This window comes from Muntiacus reevesi, chromosome 4, assembly GCF_963930625.1.
Source record: "Muntiacus reevesi chromosome 4, mMunRee1.1, whole genome shotgun sequence".
Classification (NCBI taxonomy): domain Eukaryota; kingdom Metazoa; phylum Chordata; class Mammalia; order Artiodactyla; family Cervidae; genus Muntiacus; species Muntiacus reevesi.
Window position 1 is genome coordinate 33,314,470 of NC_089252.1, and position 25,129 is coordinate 33,339,598.

The following is a 25,129-nucleotide window of genomic DNA, read 5'->3' on the forward strand; positions in this document are numbered from 1 at the left end:
TTTGTTTCACTGTTTAGGTTACACATGTAAGTGAAATCATACAGTATTTGTTTTTCTCTGATTTATTTCACCTAGCAGAATACCCTTTAGGTCCATTCATGTTGTCAGAGATGGCAAGACTTCATTCTTTTTATGGCTGTGTAATATTCCATTGGGAAAACAAAGAGGAAATATAGAGGTACCACAACTTCTTCATCTGTCCATCTATTGGTGGATGCTTAGGTTGCTTCCATATCTTGGCTGTCGTAAAGAATGTTGCAGTGAACACAGGGGGTGCCTATATATTTTTTCAAATTAGAGTTTTGGTCTTCTTCAGAAGACTACCCATAAGTGGAACTGCTAGATCATATGGCAGTTCTATTGTTAATTTTTGATGACCCTCCATACTGTTTTCCATAGTGGCTGCACCAATTTACATTCCACCAACAGTACACAAAGGTTTCCTTTTCTCTGCATCCTTCCCAACACTTGCTATTTGTTGTCTTTTTGATAATAGCATTCCTGACTGGTGTGAGGTGATGATCTGATTGTGGCTGTGGTTAGTGATATTGACCATGTTTTTTGGTGTCTGTTGGTCATCTATATGTCTTCTTTAGAAAAATGTCTGTTATGCTTCTTTTTTAATCCATAATACTCAGCACCTAGCCATCACTTAAATATATCCTAGAACTTGAGAAAGGAAGCCCTGGAGGTCATCTATTGCCAACGCCTACGCAGGATAAGAATCTCTTCGACACTCCTCAGAGCCGATCCTCCAGCCTTTCTTGAACGCTGGAGTAACACTTCTTAGTTACATCATAAGACAGTCTGTTCCATTGCTGAAGAGCACCAATCAACAGAAAGGTTTTCATCAAACTCTGAAATACAGCTGAGTGAAAGCACAACATACTCAACAGTATATTCAGCATGCTTCCCTATGTGCACTTAGATGCCCAGAATATCTCAGGATGGATATTCAAGGAGCTGGGGTTATCATTGGACAGAGAATTTGGGTGGCTGGGAGACAGAAGAAGACCTAATTTTCACTATTAGATTCTTTGGTATAATTAAAAATTAACAAGTAAAATATGATTTAAGTTCTTTCTTGTTGTATATTTATATCTTCCTCTGTGAAACTTTCATCCTGATCCTATCTCTGATCTCTGGAGCTGTCCACCATAACTCAGCTATGCTGATGGATGGATCAACATTTTAATGAACTGTTGCTAAGAATCATGTAAATAGGTACATTCAACTGAGGTTTACTAAAGGCTTCAAAAGTAAAATATTCACTTATATGAGTTTAAAACTGGCTCCAGCAGGCTTTGTAAAAATTTATTTTATTGAAGTATAATTGATTTACAGTTCAGTTCAGTCGCTCAGTTGTGTCCGAGTCTTTGCGACCCCATAGACCACAGCACGCCAGCCCTCCCTGTCCATCACAAACTCCTGGAGTCTACCCAAACTCATGTCCATTAAGTCAGTGATGTCATCCAACCATCTCATCCTCTGTCACCCCCTTTTCCTCCTGCCCTCAATCTTTCTCAGAATCAGGGTCTTTTCAAATGAGTCAGCTCTTCGCATCAAGAGGCCAAAGTATTGGAGTTTCAGCTTCAACATCAGTCCTTCCAATGAACACTCAAGACTGATCTCCTTTAGCATGGACTGGTTGGATCTCCGTGCAGTCCAAGGGACTCTTAAGAGTGTTCTCCAACACCACAGTTCAAAAGCGTCAATTTTTCGGTGCTCAGCTTTCTTTACAGTCCAACTCTCACATCCATACATGACCACTGGAAAAACCGTAGCCTTGACTATACAGACTTTTGTTGGCAAAATAATGTCTCTGCTTTTTAATATGCTGTCGAGGTTGGTCATAACTTTCCTTCCAAGGAGTAAGCGTCTTTTAATTTCATGGCTGCAGTCACCATCTGCCATGATTTTGGAGCCCAAAAAATAAAGTCAGCCACTGTTTCCACTGTTTCCCCAACTATTTGCCATGAAGTTGATTTACAACATTGTGCCAATTTCTTTTGTACAACAAAGTGATTCAGTTATACATATATATTTTTTATATTCTTTTCCACTATAGTTTATTATAGGGTATTGAATATAATACCCCATTCAACATGCTTTAACATGCTTGTGTTATTAGTCGCTCAGTTGTGTCCCACTCTTTGCAACCCCATGGACTGTAGCCCGCCAGGGTCCTCTGTCCACGGAATTCTCCAGGCAAGAATACTGGAGAGGGTAGCCATTCCCTCCTCGAAGGGATCTTCTCTACCCAGGGATCAAACCCAGGTCTCCTGCAGTGCAGGCAGATCCTTCACCATCTGAGCCACCAGGGACTTATTTTTTGCAGAATTTCCACATTGGTTGTCTTAATTGTCTTAAATTTTTTACATGGCCTTCTATTGTCACCCATATTAGCATAAGAAACTTGTTGCCTAGGGCATTATGATGTTATCTTATATATTATGTAAGCAACTTTGTGATGTTCTCAACACCTGCAGCGCCCTCTTATTACCTGAAGGCCTAAAACATGGTTAGTAGCTCAAAGGCTAAATTAACAGCTTTCAGATTTATGCATAATCCCCAAATTTCAAAGTAGTCTTGAGAAGAAAGACCACGTCTAAATATTATGAAAAATTTACAGAATGAATAAAGATATTCTTTCAGCATTATGAATAAGCATTTATCTCAGAAATCAAACAACCTATGTTCCAATCCTGGCTTTTTAAGTAAATCTGGGCCCTCTATTTCATCTCCATCACTATCACAGGTGTGGGTATTAGACTATTTTTAAGAGCCTTTCTCTATGGAGCTTTCTGTTTATGAGATCTTCGCTGCAGAAGGTACTCAGAAATTACAATACAGAGTTTGGATTTCTAGCTATTCACCTAACGAAAGCACCTCTGGGGGTATAGCAAGGCTTCCTTAAAGGGGGAATCACTACTGACTCAAGGCATTCCCCTTGTCAATTAGCAGCAGCAAACTTGGAGAGATCCTTCACAAGTTTGTATTTTCAGACGTAACCAATTTCCCCATTTGAATTATAAGATATTGACATCCATGATGGCTGTCATCCTGAAACTCAGGTCATGAGGTTGCAGAGGTATAGTACAGACAGATAGCAAAGATGTCAACTAACAGCAGCTACAGTGTGGACTATAATTAGTAAGTGGCTATGAAAATCTCATTAATAAAATTCAGCTCAATTAAATAAGCACTTGTTGAGTGTCTACTAGGCCCAAGGCAATGTGACCCTGCTCCCGTCCTTTGCCACCCAGTACAAAGAGAAGAAATACAAAAGGCCTCTGTGAGTGAAAGGGCTTCTTGAGATGACACTGTTCATCAAGCACATGCTTCCCTCTATCAATTCTATCACGATGACTAGATTCTAATCTGGCATCTAGAAAGTTCTAGTTCTCATAATCTCAGAACCCACAGAGTCATGAGGCAAAGGAAACACACACACACCTGAAATCCAGACTAGTGATGTGATCCTTTTACAATGCACTCCCCTATCTGTACTTGGGACACCTGCAGATCTCACATTGCCCTCCCACTGCATCTCAGTTTGGATGGAGAGCCATAATTTCCACATTCCAAGTTTCACCTGTTGGTAACCTCTCCCAGGAGGTGGGGGGAGAGAAGGGAAAGGGGCGAGATCATGTTCACTTTCTCAGACACAGTAGAACACAGCAGTGTTCTGGCATATATATATATACATATATATATATATATATATATATATATATATGCTTATCTTAAATCTCTTTGGTCATTTCTACTATTCCCAGAGGGTAGAAAGCAGTAGTAGAAGCAAAAAAAAAAAAGAAAATTTTCTGCAAATACCTTCCCTTATCACCCTTCATAATTGAAAGAGGTCATAAGGCAATGAAGCATGTGCTTCTTGAAGTTATTCCTTGTATCAATAGGTATTTACAGGTTCCTCCATCCATGCTGGGATCTGAAGAATCCAAAAGCAGTGAAGACACTGTTCCTACCCTCTGGAACCTTATGATTGAATGGGGAGGTGAGGTTTACCCAAATAACTGATTGAGAAGAGCTAAGTGCCAAATCATCTGATACTGACAGTAAAAAAAGGAATTAGCCGCACAGACACTATAGGAAGCCTAGGGAGGATCCGACACGGCTTCTCCCCATAAGCAGAAATCTCCCATCACCCTTGTCAGGGCCACTGAGCTTCTGACTTAAGGGTGGAACTCACATTTCACAAAAGCAGTCCATTTAATTTTTCAAAGCCTCTTACTGCTAAAACATTTTGTCCTACATTGAACCAAAACTCTCACCTATTTTTTTTTATTCTACACAGTAATGATTTTTCAAAACTTTAGCTTAAGTGCCTTTAAAAGAAATAGTAGGCTAATAAGCCCAATAAATAAGGCAGTTAAACGTGGAACTCTTCTGTTGGGAGCTGCAGGGGGCCCTCAGCATGTCCCCTAGGCCCCCATCTCCTCCAGGCAGGGTCCCCTCAGCCCAAGGCAAACCACCGCTTTAAAGGTAATTAGAGGAAATATAACTTGAGCCGTGTTTGCCAGACCTTGAAGACAGCTATCTTGTCTCTAAATTTTCTTGAATTAAACTTGCTCCCCTTTCAAACTGTCTATTCCTTTTATATTATTTTCCCCCATAACTCCCTCATCCTGCTCACTCTTCTAAAATGCAGAAACCATATCTGAACACGGTTCATTACTGACTATGATCAGCTAAGGGTAGGGTCTCTCTCACACTCTGGACAGCAACAGAAGCAGACGAAGGCTTAGTGGATGAAGGAGGACCTGATCTGGATCCTGAGAAATGTGGGATTTAGATAGATGAAGAGAAAAGAAGATAAAATTCCAAGCTGGGTGACCAGCATGAACAAAGACACAGAAATTAAAGTGAGGGCCTCTAGACACACTTTGAACACTTCTCTTCCAGACCCTTTCAGTTCTTCATTTGGCCAGTTGCCCACACTCTTGTATTTCTCGGAAGAAAATTAAGCCAGATCTTACCTCCATGAATTTAGGTTTCTATTGGGTTGATACCTGCGCACCATGATCTAATCCATATTAAAACTAGATCATTTCAATATTATATTTAGTGCCACAGGGAAAGAGTACTTGATGAACATATTTAATAAACCTATAAAAACAAACAGTCATCTTTTCAATGAGTCAATATCTGGATAAGAAGATCCATACAGGCTATAACACTACTGGGGAACATTCCTGGGGATTCTCAAATCTAAAGCAAAACTAAAGAGCATCTTGCCCCTAAGACATTATCTTGTTTATCACTTATCACACCATAGGTAATATGTGCCCCAAATGGTCTCTTGCCTATGAAAAAAACAACAGCTTTTTCATATATAGGAGTGCTAATCCCCAAGGCAAGACATCCCATGAAAACAAATATTAAAAGATCAATTCGTGGGGCAAATATTTAATATGTTCATCAGTCTACCTTCTCATGTTACTTAATTTTCAGCACATCAGTGTTTCATATAATCTGATTTATTATTCAGGTAGTAAGATCTTAAAGAAAGGATTTCACTATATAAATCTTTTTCCCTTAAAAATGTATTTGTTAGTGATTATATGAATACTTGCTATTTTACGTTACAGAAATGAAACTTTCACATATACACAGCACTTACAAGACTGAGGAAATTATCTTGTCCTAAATTTTAATGTGTGTTATGAATCTAAGAGTTTTAAGGCATTGAGAAAAAAACCGATGTTACTAGCATTCACGGATATTGATTCCAACGTTTTATTTCCATTATTTTTCTCTTCCCTTCATCTCGAAAGAAGATAATCTGAATTGCTCTAATCTGAAAAACAACAATAAGTGTAGCAAATAACTTGACAATGAAGATAGAAAGCCTCTAAAAATCTGTTACCTTAGTAACAGCAAGAATGTGGAAGAATAAGAATACACTGTCAGGACATCATTTCAGATTCCACAGAGTTGAGGCCTAAATACAGTCAGCTTTCATTAGCTTTTTGTTTTTCCCAGCAGGTCCTTGGACTTTGAAACAAAACCTGAATGACAGCTATGAGCAATTCCAGCCTGGCTCCTGATTAGCTATGCCAAACAAAACAACTCTCAGCAGTGTAAACTTCCAGGCATCCGCAGTGTGGAGAGGAGGAGTCCTCAGTGAGATCTGAAGGAGAGTCAGAGGTTGGGAGGTAAAGGGTGAACGGGATGGGGGAGGGGGAGAAAAGGATAAGACCTTCCCCTCTACCTCGAACTAGTTCCATGAACTAGCTTCTGATTAAAATGAAGTAGTAACTAATCTTGGCAGTATTCTCATTGAAGCTTTATAATCCCCCCATTCTACAATTTAACCCATCAGTTCGTTAAATCTGAATATTGCCTTCCAATTAACACCCATAATATTCTCATATTCCAAACTACCCATGCTTTTAAACCAAACAAGCAATTCTGAGGCCCTATTGGCATCAAATAGAGCAAGCAGTCGATTAAAGAGATTCTAAAGAGACCGGAGCAAAACATAAGAATAGACAGTGCCCCATATGGATGCAAACTAAGATTGTGTGCCATTTGTTGTTATTCACTTTCGCTGCAAGCGGACCTAAAATTAATTACAGCAAATGACAGTGCGCTGTGCTGTGTGGTCCCAGCTGCTCCATAATTACATCCCAGCGGAACTAACTATTAAAAAGCTTTTTTCTTACCATTGATTCTACCTAAAGAACATTCCTTTATCTACACAAAAGCATTACAGATTAGATCTCAAAGAAGATCAGATTTCCTTTTGGTCAGATGCTTGATTTTTAAAGTTGTAAGTGGTTTCAGAAAAAGTTGTCTGGAGAAAATTCTGTATTGGATTGCTAGATGGCAATTCAGCTGTAAAGAGAGGAGTCAAACTAAAAGGTTGACTCCACTCTGCCAGCAAGCCTCTTAACACTTCAGAAGTTAATACACTTCAGAGTATTTTTATATTTCTTGGTCACATAGCAAAATGGTAGCCACTGACATTTCCTCTTGTCTTCTGGAAAAGTGACATTTAACCACACTCTGATCACTACTGTTTCTGAGATAACCTACAATAGCTGATGGCTGATTTACTTATAATGCTGGGCAACAAAGGACCCTGCTTGTAATCTGTAACCACCTTTTTTTTTTTTTTTAACAGTCTTGTGATGATTTTGTAGCATGTAAAGTAAGGAAAATAGCTCTAACACCCTAAGATGTAATTTGCAGATACATGGTAACAGATGCCTCAGAAAGCTTAACCGTTACATAACCACATCATAAAAGCCCAGCCTGGATTTAGAACATTAAATTTAAATCATCAAAGGTTCAAGTGGAAAATTCAAGTTCAGACACAGAGAAGAGAGAATATATAAAGATTCATCAAAAATCACAATCAGGGAGAGAGATTAATTTTGAAAACTAAGAACCAGGGAAATTTCCATCTTTGATATAGGTAGTATCAAAAAACCAGAAAGCTACACTCCCAATTATTTTATTTGACTTGTCTGCAATCCCACCAATTTATTAAACTTATAGAAAAGAAACTTAAGAATATTTTTATAATAAATGAAGACAGTTAAAGCTGTCAAAACAACAGAAATCCCCTCAATATAAGTCTATGCTTGAAATCCCAAACCAAACCTGCTGATTCAGCACAAAGTCATCAAACAGAGTTCTTATCAGTAAAAGGAACAATCCATTGTCTGGCTCAAACAAAGGGCAATGCACAGGAAATCAGCCAAATCTGGGCCAGATGGTCACTGATTCAAGTTTCATTCTCCCCATCCCCCACTCTGCCGGGCACTACAGAAATACATTCAGACGGCATTTTTGGTTACCAGGTAACATCCCAGGGTGTAAGGTATAAACCTCTTATAATGACTATACCACCCCCCACCTCAATACCATCTAATTTACCAAAAGAGAAGGTCCTTATAAAAAGTTAAAAGAGGAAGTTACTGTGTAGCAATTGTTGAAAGGAAAATACCTCTGAAAACCCTATGTGCCTATATCTTAGGCATGGCATGGAGGTTTACTACGTGGGATAATTTAAAATATTCACACTGATTTATGCTCATCTACTTTTTTTTCTTAAACCATGACACAAAATAGAAATGAACCCAGAGAAAACTGATTTATTACACTCATTTTCCCCGGGTTGACCACTGGGCTATCACCTTGTAGAGTCTTGTGGTTTGTAACCCAGGAACACTTTTTACCAAGGACAAACTACCAACAAAAGGAATCACTGATTCTGATTATAAATCAATATATCTGACCTCATATCACAGAATCTGTAAGTTAGGATACTGCTGTGAATACACATTTCACACCCCTTCTAGGGTTTAAATTCTGAAGATCAACTATTAATTAAAGGAAAACATGCAGAATTATGTCTTAAAATTTGCAAGTACTCTATAGAAACCTACATATTAAAAATGGCATAAATAAAAATTCAAGCACTCTCAATTAAAATACTCAAAAAACACTACATTTCCTAATTGTATAAAAAAAAGATATTTAAATTAAACAAAGGTCTTTCCTTTGAAGAGAAACCCATGACTGTAGTGATTTCTTGGAAAGTAGTTACATTTATGTGACCGACTAAGTAAATTTTATCAACCAACGAATAGCAATTCCTTTAGTAAACTCTATCATCCTTTGACAGCGTTACTTTGGAAATGTCAATGAGTGGTATGCTACAGTGCCACTCTTTCAAAATTTACATATAGAAAGGTTAGGGTAGATCAAAGAGTTTTTTGTCTATTTGTTTGTTTTTTTCTTTTTACACAAGATAATCACAGGCTGGTAATGCCTTCGAAAAATGACTTCAAAATGTGCAATCAACAGCAACTCACACAAATGGCCTGTTTTATTGTAGGGAAGTAGAAAAAGTCAGCACAAATAACCTCCATTAAGAGAGCATTCATGGTAGCTGACACAATGCCAAAAAATAGGTATAAAATGAAGCCAAATAACAGAACTTTAAATCTTGACCTTCTGTCTTAAAGTGAATAATAATAACTAGAAACTTTTTCAAAAACTTGTCCTCAGAAATTGTTCCTGAAAGTTGAGTTAAAATTACAGTATCAGACTAAGTTTTCAGCAGATGTTAAAAATGTAGTCTAAATATATGCATGTTAAGCATGTGTATGATTACATATGTCTGTGCTTCCGTTAACTTCAATAGTTTTTTTAACATCTCAGATTTATTTGAAGTGTATTTCTACAACTTGTACTACAAAATAACACTCAACATCATACTGAAAACTGTTGAATTATTGCTGCATGTGCTTTTAAAACATATAAATTAATTTTCCTTCAATAGGATCATAAATTAGAAAAACTGCTAATGAGAAAAATTAATAATCCATTAAGAAACTTTAAAATAAGCTAGTTGAGTATTGTCTATTTAACAAATTTTATTTTCTTTAGCATAAAATGGGAATTTATTTCACTATTCATGAAAAAAGAAATAAATGGCTATTCAAATTAAAATCCTCTACCTTCTGAGCTCATCTTTAGAGTCTCTAAGATAAATTTACATTTAAATGAAACACACACAAAGACAGCTGGACTATCTATCATAACTATCCCACACACACTGAGTGTTTTCAGAGATTTAAATCTCTAGTTCTCAGCAGAGAGAAAATTGTGACTTACAACTATTTTCAATCAGCTTTATTTCTACATCATTGCAATAGGATTTATATGCTAATGCTTTAACTTAATACAAGAGTTACGGGGAAAGTATCTCTCAACAATTCAAAACAGAATTCTACCAACAAAAGTCGACTCTGAACAGACTTCTCATGCACAGAAGTTTCTGGAAAGCTGGCTTCTAAATAAGATAAAAACAAAAACTGTATCAACAACAATAAATACAATGTGTCAGAATTCAGCAGACTAATAGGCCCTAATATAAAGGAGTAACAGAGTTTAAAGCCAAAATATTAATATATAAATAATAAGTTGTAGCTGTTCTTTAAGTCCTTTCTTTTTTTTCTTTCCTTAATGTATATCTTCTTTATCTTGTGACCCATAAATCAGGTATAAAATTTAACTCCATTCAATTAAAAAAAATTATGTTGTCTTTTTTAAAAAGACAAGATATTTATGATAAATATGGCACTGATTAGTCTTATTACTTTTTTTTATTACTGTACCTAATAAGAAACATGGGCTTCCCTGGTGGTTTAGTGGTAAAGAATCTGTCTGCAAATGAAGGAGACATGGGTTTGATCCCTGGGTTGGGAAGATCCTCTGGCAAAAGAAATGGTAACCCACTCCAGTATTCTTGCCTGGAAAATCCCATGGACGGAGCCGCCTGACAGGCTATAGTCCATGCAATTGTAAACAGTCAGACACAATTTGGCAACTAAATAACAACAATAAGAAACATATATCAAGGGCCAAATTTGAGTGTGCATAACTTTCACTGATGAAAAATTGGCAAGAAATCAAATTTCTAGAGTGAAATTTATAAGAAGATATATTTTTTAAAAAATGCTCTTTGATCTGATACTTTAAATGCTTATCATTTTTCAATATAATCTATATGCATTATAGTAAAATAGTAGTTTATTACACAAATGAGTGTGTGTTTTAAACATCGACTGAAGGTCAAAAGAAGCTTTCACTCATTTTCTCTCTAAATGATAATTTCTTATATCTTATATTTACTACATAAAGAATCTCTAAAAAGGAACTTATTTACTAAACTTAATATTTGTTCTACCAAAAAAATAGAATATGAATTGAATGCTTAATGTCCATGAAGTTTTACTAACAAACTTAAGGCTCATACCAGGATTTCTTTAACATCACTAGCACTGTTTCGAATTTTACATTCAATACTTCATGAACAAAGTTTAAAATGTCTTCTACTTTAAAAAATGGACACTAAACTTTCACTAGAGATCAGTTCAACTGAATTATTATAATTTTGGTATTTGGCAACAGAATAAATAACATGCTTCCGTATTATGTTATATAAATCTTTTACTGTATGAGTAATGATTTGAGAAACATGATTTAAATAAAATTAGATCTGAATCTACAAAACCACAAGCCACAAAACTGTCTTAACTAAATTGTAGGCTTCCCCAAGGTGAGGAATAATTCTTTATTTTCCTCTCTTTCTCTCTCTAAGGCACCATTCTAATTATAGGTACTTGGTGAAGACTTATTAGCTTGACTTTTATTGTTAATTTCCTGCCCAATGGAGATTTCTGTTAACCCTACTGGATATTAACTTCTTGCTCAGTAGGAAAACTGAAGAGAAAAATTATTTTTAAGGAAATGACAAATATATTTGATGTAGTAATTAATTTTTATCCAAACGAAAACTGAGAAGCAGTGTGATATTACAATTGCTGCTGCCAGTTATTACTTCAAAGCCTTAAAAAAATAAGTACCAGTCAAACACAAACTTTACGGTGGAATTATGGTGTCTGTTTGCAATACGTGAACTTTAGCTTCCCAAAGGTAAACAGCTATCTCGTAATCTCCCATGTAAAAGTATCTAAAGTGCGTGCATGCTGTCGCTTCAGTCGTATCTGACTCTGTGACCCTATGGACTGTAGCCCGCCAGGCTCCTCTGTCCATGGGATTCTCCAGGCAAGAACACTGGAGTGGGATGCCATGCCCTCCTCCAGGGGATCTTCCCAACCCAGAGATGGAACCCATGTCTCTTTATGTCTCCTGAACTGGCAGGCAGGTTCTTTACCACTAGCGCCACCTGGGAAGTCCTGGTATCTAAGTAAGTCCATGCTATTTTGATTTTGAAAGCCTTATCAGTTTAAAATCAAATAAGCAAAATGAATTGTAATATTTAAATGGTAGGAAAGATTGGTCCCATTTTTCAAAACACTTTTTTCAGGCTTCCAATTCCATGGTTCTCTTCCACTATGCAGTCTTATCCTGCAAACAAATGGCTTCAATTATTTCTTATTAACTAGGATATTTATTGTCAAATTTAAAGTTCATGTTACCTAAATTACATAAGTAAATTTGTAAATAAGTAAATATGATGATAAACTGAACAGGCATGAAGGATGCATGTTCATCCTTCATGCATTAGAGATGCATACAGAGACATCATTATTTTGTAAAACTCAAAAAGAAGAGAAAATCAAGGGCATCTCCTTTTATTTCTGCCATAGTATTGTTTCAGTTTTATTTCTCCTTATTAGCATCCTTTATGCAGAAGATAATGCTACTGATCTAGCTTCTGTAGTGCCTGGGCCTCATCGTGGTATTTCCAGTAGAAGTGATAAGCTTATGCTGTTCCATCTACCCTCCCCCTTCCAGCTCCCTTGAAGTCAGTGACTTAGATCTGAAAGAAGCTTGACCCAGGTGAAGAACAGAGTCCACAGCCATAGAAGAAAGCTCACAAGTCCCTACAGAGGTCACGCATTTATTCATTGACAAATATTTATTGAGGAACAACTAAGTACTTGTTCTAGGTGCAGAGATAGAGTAGTGAGCAAAAGAGACAAAGCGCTTCCATTCACAGAGATTTCAAGCTTGGTGAGTAAATCCAAGACCTGACCTCCATTATGCTCCTCAGCAACCAAGATACAGCCTTGGTACAGTCTGTTTCTCAAAAATTAGGTACTGAATGGTCCCTTGATGGCCTGAAAGAGTTAATATGCCCTTGAGCACCTATGTATGCCATCTTCAGCAAGAGCAGCAATGTTTTCCATAAGCTACACCTCCTGATATCCAGATCTTACTTTCTAGTTGAGTCACAAGACAGGCACCCAAGAATGTGACAGAGAAGAAAGAAAAAAGATTCTGAATTAGCCAGCCCTAGATTTGAGTTCCGACTTTTCTACTTACTACCTACAGGAGCTTACAAAATTTACTTCAACCTTTCAGAGCCTTAGATATAGAAAGAAGGCCAATGATGCATACTTTACAAGGCTGTTGTGAAGATTAGAAATAATATGTGTGCAATGCCTGATGAAGTGTACATTAACTTTTATTAATTTATTGGGTTAAATTATTAATTCCTGCTATAAATTAAATTATTAAATAGTAGGCAAGGACTAGTCAGAAAAGTATATATGGATTATAAAGACTTCTATGGTTGTTTTTTATTAAAGGTTATGTTTTGTGCCTATGCGTGTTATTTTTGTGCTCAGTCACATCTGACTCTTTGAGACTCCATGGACTGTAGCCCACCAGGCTCCTCTGTCCCTGGGATTCTCCAGGCAAGATTACTGAAGTGGGTTGCCATGCCCTCCTCCAGGGGATCTTCTCTGACCCAGAGATTGAACCTGCATCTCCTGCATTGGCAGGTGGGTTCTTTACCCACCAAGCCACCTGGGGAGCCCTATGCATACTCTCTTGAGATATACATATACTTTCTCTCTGATATTCCAGATACATAACTATGGGATGCATTTCACTGTCCTGCCACATTTCCTGTTCTGGAGGCAGAGCTGAGATAAGGCATATCACTGACTCAGGACTCTTTATGACGTCGAAAAACCTCAAACACTTAGAATACCTGAAATACCATAACTCAGACACTACACTTCCAGACTCCAATGAGCTTTAGCTTTAGACTGTGCTTTTAATATCTGCCAATATCCAACAGCTTCTGTACATCTTTTGACCAAAATACTATGAAAATATCTCCCCTAATATTAGATTGCTCCATTTATATGAACAAAGGGCAGAAAGGTGATTTTAACATCGTCTAACTTTTCTAGAAAAGGAAAAACTTGGTAATATAGTTGCAAGGCAAAATGTTTAATACTAATTGCTAATCTGGCATTAGTAGTAAAGAACCCACCTGCCAATGAAGGAGACGAAGGTTCCATCCCTGGAAGATCCCCGGGAGGAAGGCATGGCATCCCACTCCAGTATTCTTGCCTGGAGAATCCCAAGGACAGAGGAGCCTGGTAGGCTACAGTCCATAGAGTCACAGAGTCAGATACGACTGAAACAACTTAGCATGCATGCACTTAAGATACCTTTACATGAGAGATTACGAGATAGCTGTTTATCCTTGGGAAGCTAAAGTTCATGTATTGCAAACAGACACCATAATTCCACTGTAAAGTTTGTGTTTGACTGGTACTTATTTTTTTAAGGTTTTGAAATAATAACTGGCAGCAGCAATTGTAATATCACACTGCTGCTCAGTTTTCGCTTGGCTTCCCTTGGTGGCGCTATGGTAAAGAATCTGCCTGCCAAGCAGGAGATGTGGGTTCGATCCCTGAGTCAGGAAGATCCCCTGGAGAAGGAAATGGCAACCCACTTCGGTATTCTTGCCTGGAGAATCCCATGGACAGAGGAGCCTAGCGGGTTACAGTCCAGACAAGAGCTGGACATGACTGAAGCAACTTAGCACACACACACACACACACACACATGATGAAGTCTGAGGCATGTCATTCAGAAAGTCTGATGAGGAAAAAGAACTGAGATTTCCTGAGGGACGCTTTTGTACTAGGCATCCTGCTTGGTGCATTGATCCATTATCTCAGAAAGGTGACTGCTTTGGAATCCAACAAACAAATAAATCCAATAAATAAATTAACTGTCTGAACATCAAAAATATATCAGGAGTCTCCAGTGGAAAACAGTTATTTGTTCAATAAAGATTTCATTTCTTGAAAAATAAATTAGATTAATTTTGCATTATAAAGTGGCTTCGCTGATAGCTCAGTTGGTAAAGAATATCCCTGCAATGCAGGAGACCTGGTTCATTTCCTGGGCTGGGAAAATCCTCTGGAGAAGGGAGAGGCTACCCACTCCAGTTTTCTTGGGCTTTCCTTGTGGCTCAGCTGGTAAAGAATCCACCTGCAATGCAGGAGATGTGGGTTCAATCCCCAGTTTGGGAAGATCCCCTGGAGAGGGGAAAGGCTACCCACTCCAGTATTCTGGCATGGAGAATTCCATGGACTGTATAAGACATGACATCTCAGAGAGCTGGACACGACTGAGCGACTTTCACTTTCACTTTGTATTATAAGGTAATGAGGCGACCAGAGAATGCTGTTGTTTGTTTTCATGTCTACCCATAGAATGATACAATCTGTGAAATTATGCACAAAAGAATGTAAGAGAAGCATTCCTTACATTTAGTCTTTTTTTTTTTTTTTTGGTTTTTTTTTTTACATTTAGTCTTTATATTAAATGAGATGCTGCTGTTCATGACTCCCATTGCTAGTAATATGACTATCGCTAATATTAATTATTAGTCTAACTTGATCCTTCACTGGGCTGCAACTTGCAAAGATATGTCTAATATCTCTAATATACCAAGACCTTAACTTCATCCTCCAATAGTTTTCATGTGATTATTAAATCACTAAAATAGAGGAGAATAGTTACTGGATTCTCTAGATAGGAAGTAAACCCTGATTCATGTGGGGAGTTCAGTTGCAACAAGAAGTTTCTCTATCAGCTATCGCTCCAGAGGTTTGATTAGTTTATGCTCCATAGGAGAACCAATGAATCACAACATGTTTAAAATGATCATTTAAAAAAAAAATGCTGCAAACCCAAACTTTTATAGGTAACATCATCATATAATATTTGTTAGAAATCTAAGCAGAAAGTTTTCAGGTTTATTTCTAACAAATGAAATTGAGGAAAAATACTGTGGAAATATTTTCACCATCATCTATCTTCTTTCCCCAATACCACAGTTTTATGACATTTCAAAGAATTGCCAACTAAATACAGACTGTATATGTCAATTCTGTAGAATGTAATTAATCAGTCAATACTTTGTACTTACTATGTACCCAACACTGTATTAGACATTTTGGAAAATGCCATAGTGTGTCTTCTCAAAGGGCTTACATTCTAACATTCAGAAAAAAAATCTTTCTGAAATAGAGATAATAAATATCTATAATGAAAATCTAAAACTTTGATACATAAACTACAAGTGTGTAAAAGTTTAGAGAAGCAGAAAATTAATAAAAACTCCAATATTTAGGATACTTCCATAAAGGAAATAAACTAAAGTAGACCTCATAGTGATCTAGTTTCTTCAACTTTTGGAGGCATAAAATTGGTCTGGGGCTAAACACTTAAGAGTTCCGTATCTACATTTAAACAGCAACTTCTAGTATCCAATAAATAGTTAATATCCAAAATATACAACAAACTCATACAACTCAAATTTTTTAAAAAACAACCTGATTAAAAAATGGGCAGAGGATCTGAATAGAAGTTTTTCCACAGAAGACCTACAGATAGCCAACAGGCACATGAAAGATGCTCAACATCACTAATTTTCAGGGAAATGCAAACAAAAACCACAATGAGATATTCCTCACACTGTTAGAATAGCTACCATCAAAAAAGACCATAAAAAACAAGTGTGGGTGAGGATGTAGAGAAAAGAGAACCTTTGCGTAATGCTGGTGGGAATATAAATTGGTGAAGCCACTATGTAAAACAGTACAGAGATTGCTCAAAAAACTAAAAATAGAACTACCATACAGTCCAGCAATTCTACTTCTGGGTATTTTTGTGAAGAAAACAAAAGCACTATTTCAAAAAGATTCATGCACGTCTGTGTTCACTGCAGTAGTATTTGCATCATCCAAGGTAAGAAGCAACCTAAGTGTCCATCAATGGAAGAATGGATAAAGAAGACATGGGAGATATACATAGATATAAATACAATGGAATATTACTCGGGCATTAAAAAAAACACGAAAATTTGCCTTTTGCGAACATAGATGGACAAAGAGAGAACTATGCTAACCGAAATAAGTCAAACAGAGAAAGACAAATACTGTGTGATTTCACTTATATTTGAAATGTAAAAAACAAAACAAATGAACAAACAGAAACAGTCATCCACACAGAGAACAAACAGGAGGTTGCCAGAGGAGGTGGGAGAAGAGAGAAATAAGTGAGGGAGATAAAGAGGTACAAACCTTCAACTGCAAAATAAATGAACCACAGATATGAAATGTACAGTGTGGGAAATAAAGCTGATAATTATGTCCTTTCTTTGTATAGTGATTGATGATAACAAAACACTGAGGTGATCATTTTGAAATGTATAGAAATATCAAATCACTATGTTTTATTACAGGAACTAACATAGTTTTGGTCAATTATACTTCAAAAACAAAACAACAAACAAACTCATAGGAAAAGAAACAAATTTATGGTTACCAGGGGTAGGGAGTGAGAGGATCAGGAATTGAATGAAGGCAGTCAAAAGGCACAAACTTGTAGTTATAAGATAAATAAGTACTAAGGACACGATATACAACATGATAAATATAATTAACACTTCTGTATGGTACAAAAGTTGTTAAGACAATAAACCCTAAGAATTCTGTATTGTGAAGTAATTAGCCTCCAACTAATAAAAAATTAAAAAATAAATAAATAAATAATAAAATAAAATAAAAAATAAAAAAAATAAAAATACAAACAGAAAAAAAAAAAAAAGAATTCTGACCACAAGGGAAATAATTTTTTTTCTTTAATTTTGTATCTGTATGAGATGACGGCTGTTCACTAAACTTTTTAGGTAATCATTTCATGAGGTCAAATCAGTCAAATAAGTTCAATCACTATGATGAACACCTTAAACTATACAGTGCTGTATGCTCAGTAAAGCTGGGGAAAAATTACACATCTTTAGTTGATTCTGCTATAAGTGGCCTATAGTTTGGCAAACACTGTTCAAATATGATTTGCAAGAATCTTTAGTGTTGTCCGAACAGAACTTTCTAAAGTGGTGGAAACAGTCTGTAACTGTGGTGTTCAGAACAATAGACACTAGCCACATGTGGCCATTAAGTTCTTGAAATGCAATTAGTATGCCTGAAGAAATGAATTTTTAATTTAACTTTAATTAATTTTAATTTAAATAGCCACAGCCAGCACTAGGGAATAGGAAGAGATTTCTAAGAGAAATGTGAGTCAAGCCACAGGTAGGAATGCGTATGAGAGAGGCAGGAAAGACAACTGATTGGCTTGTTTAAAACAGAGGTTTTATATTTGATTATCATGAGGTCAGATTATAAATAGCCTTGAATGGAACTGAGGAAATTGGATTTCATGACACATACTGCTAGTTGTATAACTGAACCATTTCCTGATCTTTTTCCATATTAAAAGGTGTGGGTTATTCATGCTTACCTCAGAGAGGAGACTTTTCCCCAAGATCTGGAGTGAATCTTCGTTATTCTACACCAGTCATGGTATTTCTGTTTTCCTCATCAGTGACTAGCTGACACATGTCATTCAGTTGCTAAGTTGTGTCCGGTGCTTTGCGACCCCATGGACTGCAGCATGCCAGGCTTCCCTGTCCTTCACTATCTCCCAGAGTTTGCTCAAACTCATGTCCATTGAATCGGTGACGCCATCCAACCATCTCATCCTCCATCGCCTCCTTCTCCTCTTGCCCTCAATCTTTCCCAGCATCAGGGTCTTTTGAGAATGGGATTCAGTGAGAATCCCATGAACAGTATGAAAAGCTTACCCATGAGTATGTGATAAATTCTAACCAATGGGATTTGGGACATCTATGTATGTGGGTAAACTCTTTAGAAAGTTATTTAGCTTGAAGAAATAGAACCTTTTCCTGACTCCAGTCAGAACCTTGCGAGGCTTGAATGAGCCGCTGACACCTGAGTGCAATGAAAGGATAAGATGGAAAACAAACACCAAACAAGTAGGTATGGCAGAAAATGATGGAAACAACCTGAGTCCCTGACAATATCATCAAGCACCAAGAAGTGCTCCCCCCCACCCTCTCCCCATATATTTTGGAGATATAAGGAATTAATTAGTTTAACATCTTTAGTTTTTCGTTGTCTTCCATGCGTTAGAACGGAATACTAATATTTAGGGGAAATGCTAAGAAAGGCATCTGATCCAGGTTGAAGCTGATATGAAACAAAGTTCAAGGCTTAGAAATGACAGGCATGAAAAACAGGGCAGAAGAGAGGACCAGAGTCAAGCAGACCAGCATGAAAGCCCTGAGAGTCAAAGTTGCCAAAAGGTTTTGGAAATATTAGTGAAATATTATCATTTGTGAAATCATTCATGCATACAGGCAAGTACTTCAGGCAAAGTTGGAAAAGCAGTTCATTTTGTAAGGGTAGTAGGATTGTAAGTGATATGTGTCTTTGCTGATTTTTTATACTGTTCTCATATGTTATTATTTCTATTTAAAATCTCCATGACAATTTAATTTGCTTAAATGCTGTATATTCAATACTTTTTGGAAAATGTAAACATTCTTGAAATGTGACTTCTCTATATTAGCTGCAGCTAAAGGCATGAGAAGACTCTAGAGGAACAGGACAGCAAACCAGAAAGGCTGAAGGAGTAGCCAGGTGACCTTGGGAAGTCAAGTAAAACCCTGTTTTCCTCTTAGGATTGATCTCTGGCTCCAAAATTCACAATTTCTGTTTTCAAATTGAAGAAAACTTTTTGGAAAAAAAGAAAGTCCTACAATTGATCTCAAAGGCCAGTTTTCTGAGCTCTATTCTCATCTCTTGTGCTATGTTGTTGTTGCTGTTTGTTGCTAAGCTGTGTCTGACTCTTTGTGACTCCATGGACTTAGGCCCACCTGGCTCCTCTGTGCATGGGATTTCCCAAGCAAGAATACTGGAGGGGGCTGCCATTTCCTTTTCCAGGGCCTTGTGCTATGAGTTAAGTCTAGAAGGGAATAAAAGTCAATCTCTCCTCAAATTCTCTGAGCAAATGAGAAACCTTGGAAAATAATTATGCTTTATAACTTTAGTATAACTTTTGAGAAAAAAGTTTCTGCATAGATTTTCAGTGAATAAAGAAACTGATTTTGGAATTTATAATGTGAATTAAAGATCTATATTAATATCAGGTAAGTATCAAGTGCAGCTTACTATTATTTTTAACTTGCATTTCCAATAACTGGTAAAGTTAAGCATTTTTCATTTTTTGACCATTTGGAATTGTGCTTCTGTGAATGACCTAATCACAGCATTTTTAAACTGTTTTAAAATTATGCTTTAGAAAATAGTTTTATTATCATTTTCCGAAGACTTTCTTATATATCAGATGGTAATTTTTTGTCTGCATATGCAATGATTTTTTTTCAATCTAACAGATAATCACAATGGTGGGATCACTGACCTAGAGTCGGACATCCTGGAATGTGAAGTCAAGTGGGCCTTAGAAAGCATCACTACGAACAAAGCTAGTGGATATGATGGAATTCCAGTTGAGCTATTTCAAATCCTGAAAGATGATGCTGTGAAAGTGCTGCACTCAATATGCCAGCAAATTTGGAAAACTCAGCAGTGGCTAAAGGACTGGAAAAGGTCAGTTTTCATTCCAATCCCTAAGAAAGGCAATCCCAAAGAACGCTCGAACTACCGCACAATTGCACTCATCTCACATGCTAGTAAAATAATGCTCAAAATTCTCCAAGCCAGGCTTCAGCAATATGTGAACCGTGAACTTCCAGATGTTCAAGCTGGTTTTAGAAAAGGCAGAGGAATCAGAGATCAAATTGCCAATGTCCGATGGATCACTGGAAAAGCAAGAGAGTTCCAGGAAAACATCTACTTCTGCTTTATTGGCTACGCCAAAGCCTTCGACTGTGTGGATCACAATAAACTGTGGAAAATTCTGAAAGAGATGGGAATACCAGACCACCTGACCTGCCTCTTGAGAAATCTGTATGCAGGTCAGGAAGCAACAGTTAGAACTGGACATGGAACAACAGACTGGTTTCAAATAGGAAAAGGAGTACGTCAAGGCTGTATATTGTCACCCTGCTTATTTAACTTATATGCAGAGTACATCATGAGAAACGCTGGGCTGGAAGAAGCACAAGCTGGAATCAACAATGCTGGGAGAAATATCAATAACCTCAGATATGCAGATGATACCACCCTTATGGCAGAGAGTGAAGAGGAACTAAAAAGCCTCTTGAAAGTGAAAGAGGAGAGCGAAAAAGTGGGCTTAAAGCTTAACATTCAGAAAACTAAGATCATGGCATCTGGTCCAATCACCTCATGTGAAATAGATGGGGAGACAGTGGAAACAGAGTCAGACTTCATTTTTGGGGGCTCCAAAATCACTGCAGATGGTGACTGCAGCCATGAAATTAAAAGACGCTTACTCCTTGGAAGGAAAGTTATGACCAACCTAGATAGCATATTAAAAAGCAGAGACATTACTTTGCCAACAAAGATCTGTCTAGTCAAGGCTACAGTATAGCAAAATAAAGAACAGACTGGCCACACTGTGGAAGTGAAAAGGAGGTTTAAAGAGGTAATTTAGACTCCCTGAACCCAGATGACTCAGCGGTCAAGAATCTGCCTGCCAAATTCAGGAGACACAGGTTTGATCCCTGAGTCAGGAAGATCCCTTGGAGAAGGCAATGATAACCCACTCCAGTACTCTTGCCTGGGAAATCCCAGAGACAGAGGAGACTGGCGGCCTATAGTCCATGGGGTGGCTCAGACGCAAATAAGCGACTCTGCACACGCAACAACGAATTTCTTTACCATCTGAGCCACCAGGGAAGCCCCATCAACGAATTTCTTAAATGATGTGACTAGTTTTTTAAAAAACATATGACCCTATTATGTAAAATTATTTGTGCTGGTGAATATATATAAATATGCATAGAAATGTGTAAGAGAATGGTGACCAAAACATTAATGGTGTTTAAAATAGTTAGATTTCAAGAAGAAGGGAAGAGGAACAAGAAAAGAAACAAGAGGCAGAGAGAAAGAGAATGCAAAAGAAGAAAAAAAGAAAATATGATTTTAAACAATCAAATAAACTGAAATTCACCCTTTCCAAAAAAAAAAAAAAAACAGATTGAATGAGGAGGAGGACAGAACCCTCAAATGAAAAGGTTCTGCACCCTCTGATATGGGTAACAATTATGACAAAAATCTTACCATCCAGGAATACGCCAACAGAGGTATACACATGAATTTACTATAAGTAGTATCAATTTAGTCAGTTTTAAAATGCAGGAAGTAAATGAGACACTGTATCAACTACATTTTCTCATTATGACCTGCACAGGCAGTGAGGAGAATTTTAGACACACCTCCTTTCTAGAAGCTAAACCTGCACAATGATAAGTGTGAGGAGTGGTTCTCAGACTTGTGTGTCCATAAAAACCACCTGAGAAGATCGTTAAAACACACATTCCAGGTTCACAGCCCAGAAGCTCTTATTTTTTCTGCAGGGACGAGTAATCCGCATTTAACAAGCACCCCAGGCGAATAAGGCAGGTGTCGACAGATCACACTGAAAAACAGTGAATTTAAGAAGGATGTCTGATCTCATTACAAACTGATTAACCAAAGAGTTCAAGGAGTGGGGTACACTAGAGAGAACAAAGAATTCTGAAGCCAGAAGATCTCCATGGCTGCTCTGATCTGATCCCCCTCACTCCCTCACTTGCCTCTGCTCTTCTGGCCATGGCCTCCCAGTTACCCCTCCGAGGATTTGAGCCCTGCCAAGAATGCTCTGCCTCCAAATTTCCAAGAGTTCCGTCCCTCCCAGCCTTCAGGTCCTCACTTAGATGTCACTTCTCAGTCACACCCTGGAGAGAATCTCAACTCCCATCTCACTTTCTAAGTCCTCTTTCTGCTTCAGTTTTCCTCCCCAGAGCTTCTCACTACCTAAGAGACAACAAATTTTACTCGCTTATTTCTTTTGCTTATTGTTTGATTCCCATCAGGACAGGGATGTTTGTTAGTCTTCTTCACTGCCGCCCCTGAAGCACCTCAAACAGGGCCTGGATCGAGTTCAAGGAGATCGCACTTGGCCAAGATAAAACAAATAAAGCTCGAGAGATCAGTGATAGGAGGCAGATACCAGCAGGAAGTAGAGGGCTTGTTATTACACAGATCCCCGGGCCCTTTGAGAGATTATGATTCAGGATGTTCGGAATGGAGTCTGAACCTCTGAATTTCTAACAGGAATCCCAGTGATACTGATGCAGCCTGCAGAATCGTCAAGTGTCTCTGCTCTTTTGTGAAAGTCAACCAAGTCTAATATGAGAAGAGCTACAGGCTAGAAAGGCCGAACTTTGTCATAACTACAATCATTTGCTGGAGGAGAAATTTGTTCCCCTAATGTCTACGTGGGCTTCCCTGGTGGCTCAGATGGTAAAGAATCTGCCTGCAATGCAGGAGACTCAGGTTCGATCCTTGGGTTGGGAAGATCCCCTGGAGAGGAAATGGCAACCCACTCCAGTATTCTTGCCTGGAGAATTCCATGGACAGAGGAGCTTGGCAGGCTATATAGTCCACGGGGTTGCAAAGAGTTGGATACAAGTGAGCGACTAACACTTGACTTCATTTCTGTGTACCTAAGTTATCTACCCAAATAAATGAAATGATTCTGCAACAGAGATGTTGTCACATAACAATATATCATGGATATTTGTGTGTGTGTGTGCCCAGTTGTTCAGTTATGTCTGATTCTTTACGACCCCATGGTCTGTAGCCTGCCAGGCTCCTCTGTCCATGAAATTTTCCAGGCAAGAATACTGGAGTGGGTTGCCATTTCCTACTCCAGGGCATCTTCCCAACCCAGGGATCGAATCCACGTCTCCTACACTAGCACGTGGATTCTTTGCCACTGAGCCACCTGGGAAGCTCATGGATGTTTAATACAACCCAGTTTTTAGTAAGATATGATGTTCAGTTTGTTTCTAATTTTTTACTTCTGTAAATAATGTTTAAGATGACGTTTTTACTACATGCATTTGTCTAATTCTTTCTAACAAATTCCTAGAAGGGAAGTTTCTGACTCAGAGGTTCGACCAGTGCTCTGCATAAGAACTTTCTCCAATAAAGAAAAAGTTCCACATCATCACAATCCAATATTGTAGCCACCCACCACATGCAACTAAAGAGCACTTGAAATGTGACTAGTGCAAATGAGAAACCAAATCTTTAGTTTTATATAATGTTAATTAATTTAAATTTAAATAGCCACACATAGTGATGGACTACCACATTGAACAGTATAGGTACAAACATTTAAAATCTTGACACATGATGCCAAATTGCTCTCCAGAAAAGTTGTAATTGTCATTTTACAGTGCATAACAGTAACCATTTCTTTATCCCATCGCCAATGCTAGATATAATTGATCGACTAAATCTTTATAAACTGAAAGTTGAAATATGTCTATATGGTTTTCATGTGCATTTCTTTATTAATAATGTTGAACAAAGTGCTTTCTTCTGTCATCCTAATAATCCAAATGCAAATATTTTCACCCATTTTGGGGGGCTTGTTTTCTTGTTTGTTGAGTTTTTTTTTTTTTTTTTGCCATACTGGCCAGCATGCAGGATCTTAAGTTCCCTGACGAGGAATTGAACCTGTGCCCCCTGCAGTGGACGTAGGGAGTCCTAACCACTGAACCACCAGGGAAATCCCCACCCATGTCAATTAATTGAGAAGTTGGAAATTATCTGGCTTCCAGATTTGTTTTCCTGGATCCATATGCTTTCTTTAAAAGGTATTGTGTGTGTTAGTTGCTCTGTCATGTCCAACTCTGTGTGACCCCTGGACTGTGTCTCTCCAGGCTCCTCTTGCCTGGGATTCTGCAGGCAAGAACACTGACGTGGACTGCCATTCCCTTCTCCAGGGCATCTTCCCGACTAAGGGACCAAACCCGGCTCTCTCACACTGCCGGCAGCTTCTTTACCGTCTGAATTTACTGCCATCATTTAAATTCATACAAAACTATGAATTTCCAGTTTCACTTGAAAAAAATCAAACGATCTGGTTAACAGTGACATACAGGGCAAACATCAGCGCAGCCTTAGAAATCACGCCACCTTCAGTCTTTCTTGCCCACCAGAACTCGGCATACCCTATTATTTTACAGGTGTCCTGCTTCACTCAGGCAAACTACCTGCTCCAAGGCACCTGAGTTTACCATTCCTGCTCTGAATCACATTCTGAGAGGTTAAAAGGTGAATGATAATAGCTAACTTTCATTTCATGCTCAGAACGCAGAAGTGATATTGTATTTCTGGATTATCTTACAACTAACATTTAACAAGGAGAATACTATTCTGGGGATTAATTGACGTTTACTACTCCCAACAGGAGTGGGTCAGTATCAGAAATGTTATTAAAATGCAGCAACAGGCCCCACCCC

General features: G+C 37.8%; 1 protein-coding gene across 6 annotated transcripts in view; it reads right to left on the reverse strand.

Moving 5' to 3' along the window:
• The window catches only part of GREB1L (GREB1 like retinoic acid receptor coactivator), a 246,209-nt gene that overhangs the window by 215,882 nt on the left and 5,198 nt on the right, over positions 1-25,129 (reverse strand). The gene's annotated exons all lie outside the window — the stretch shown is intronic.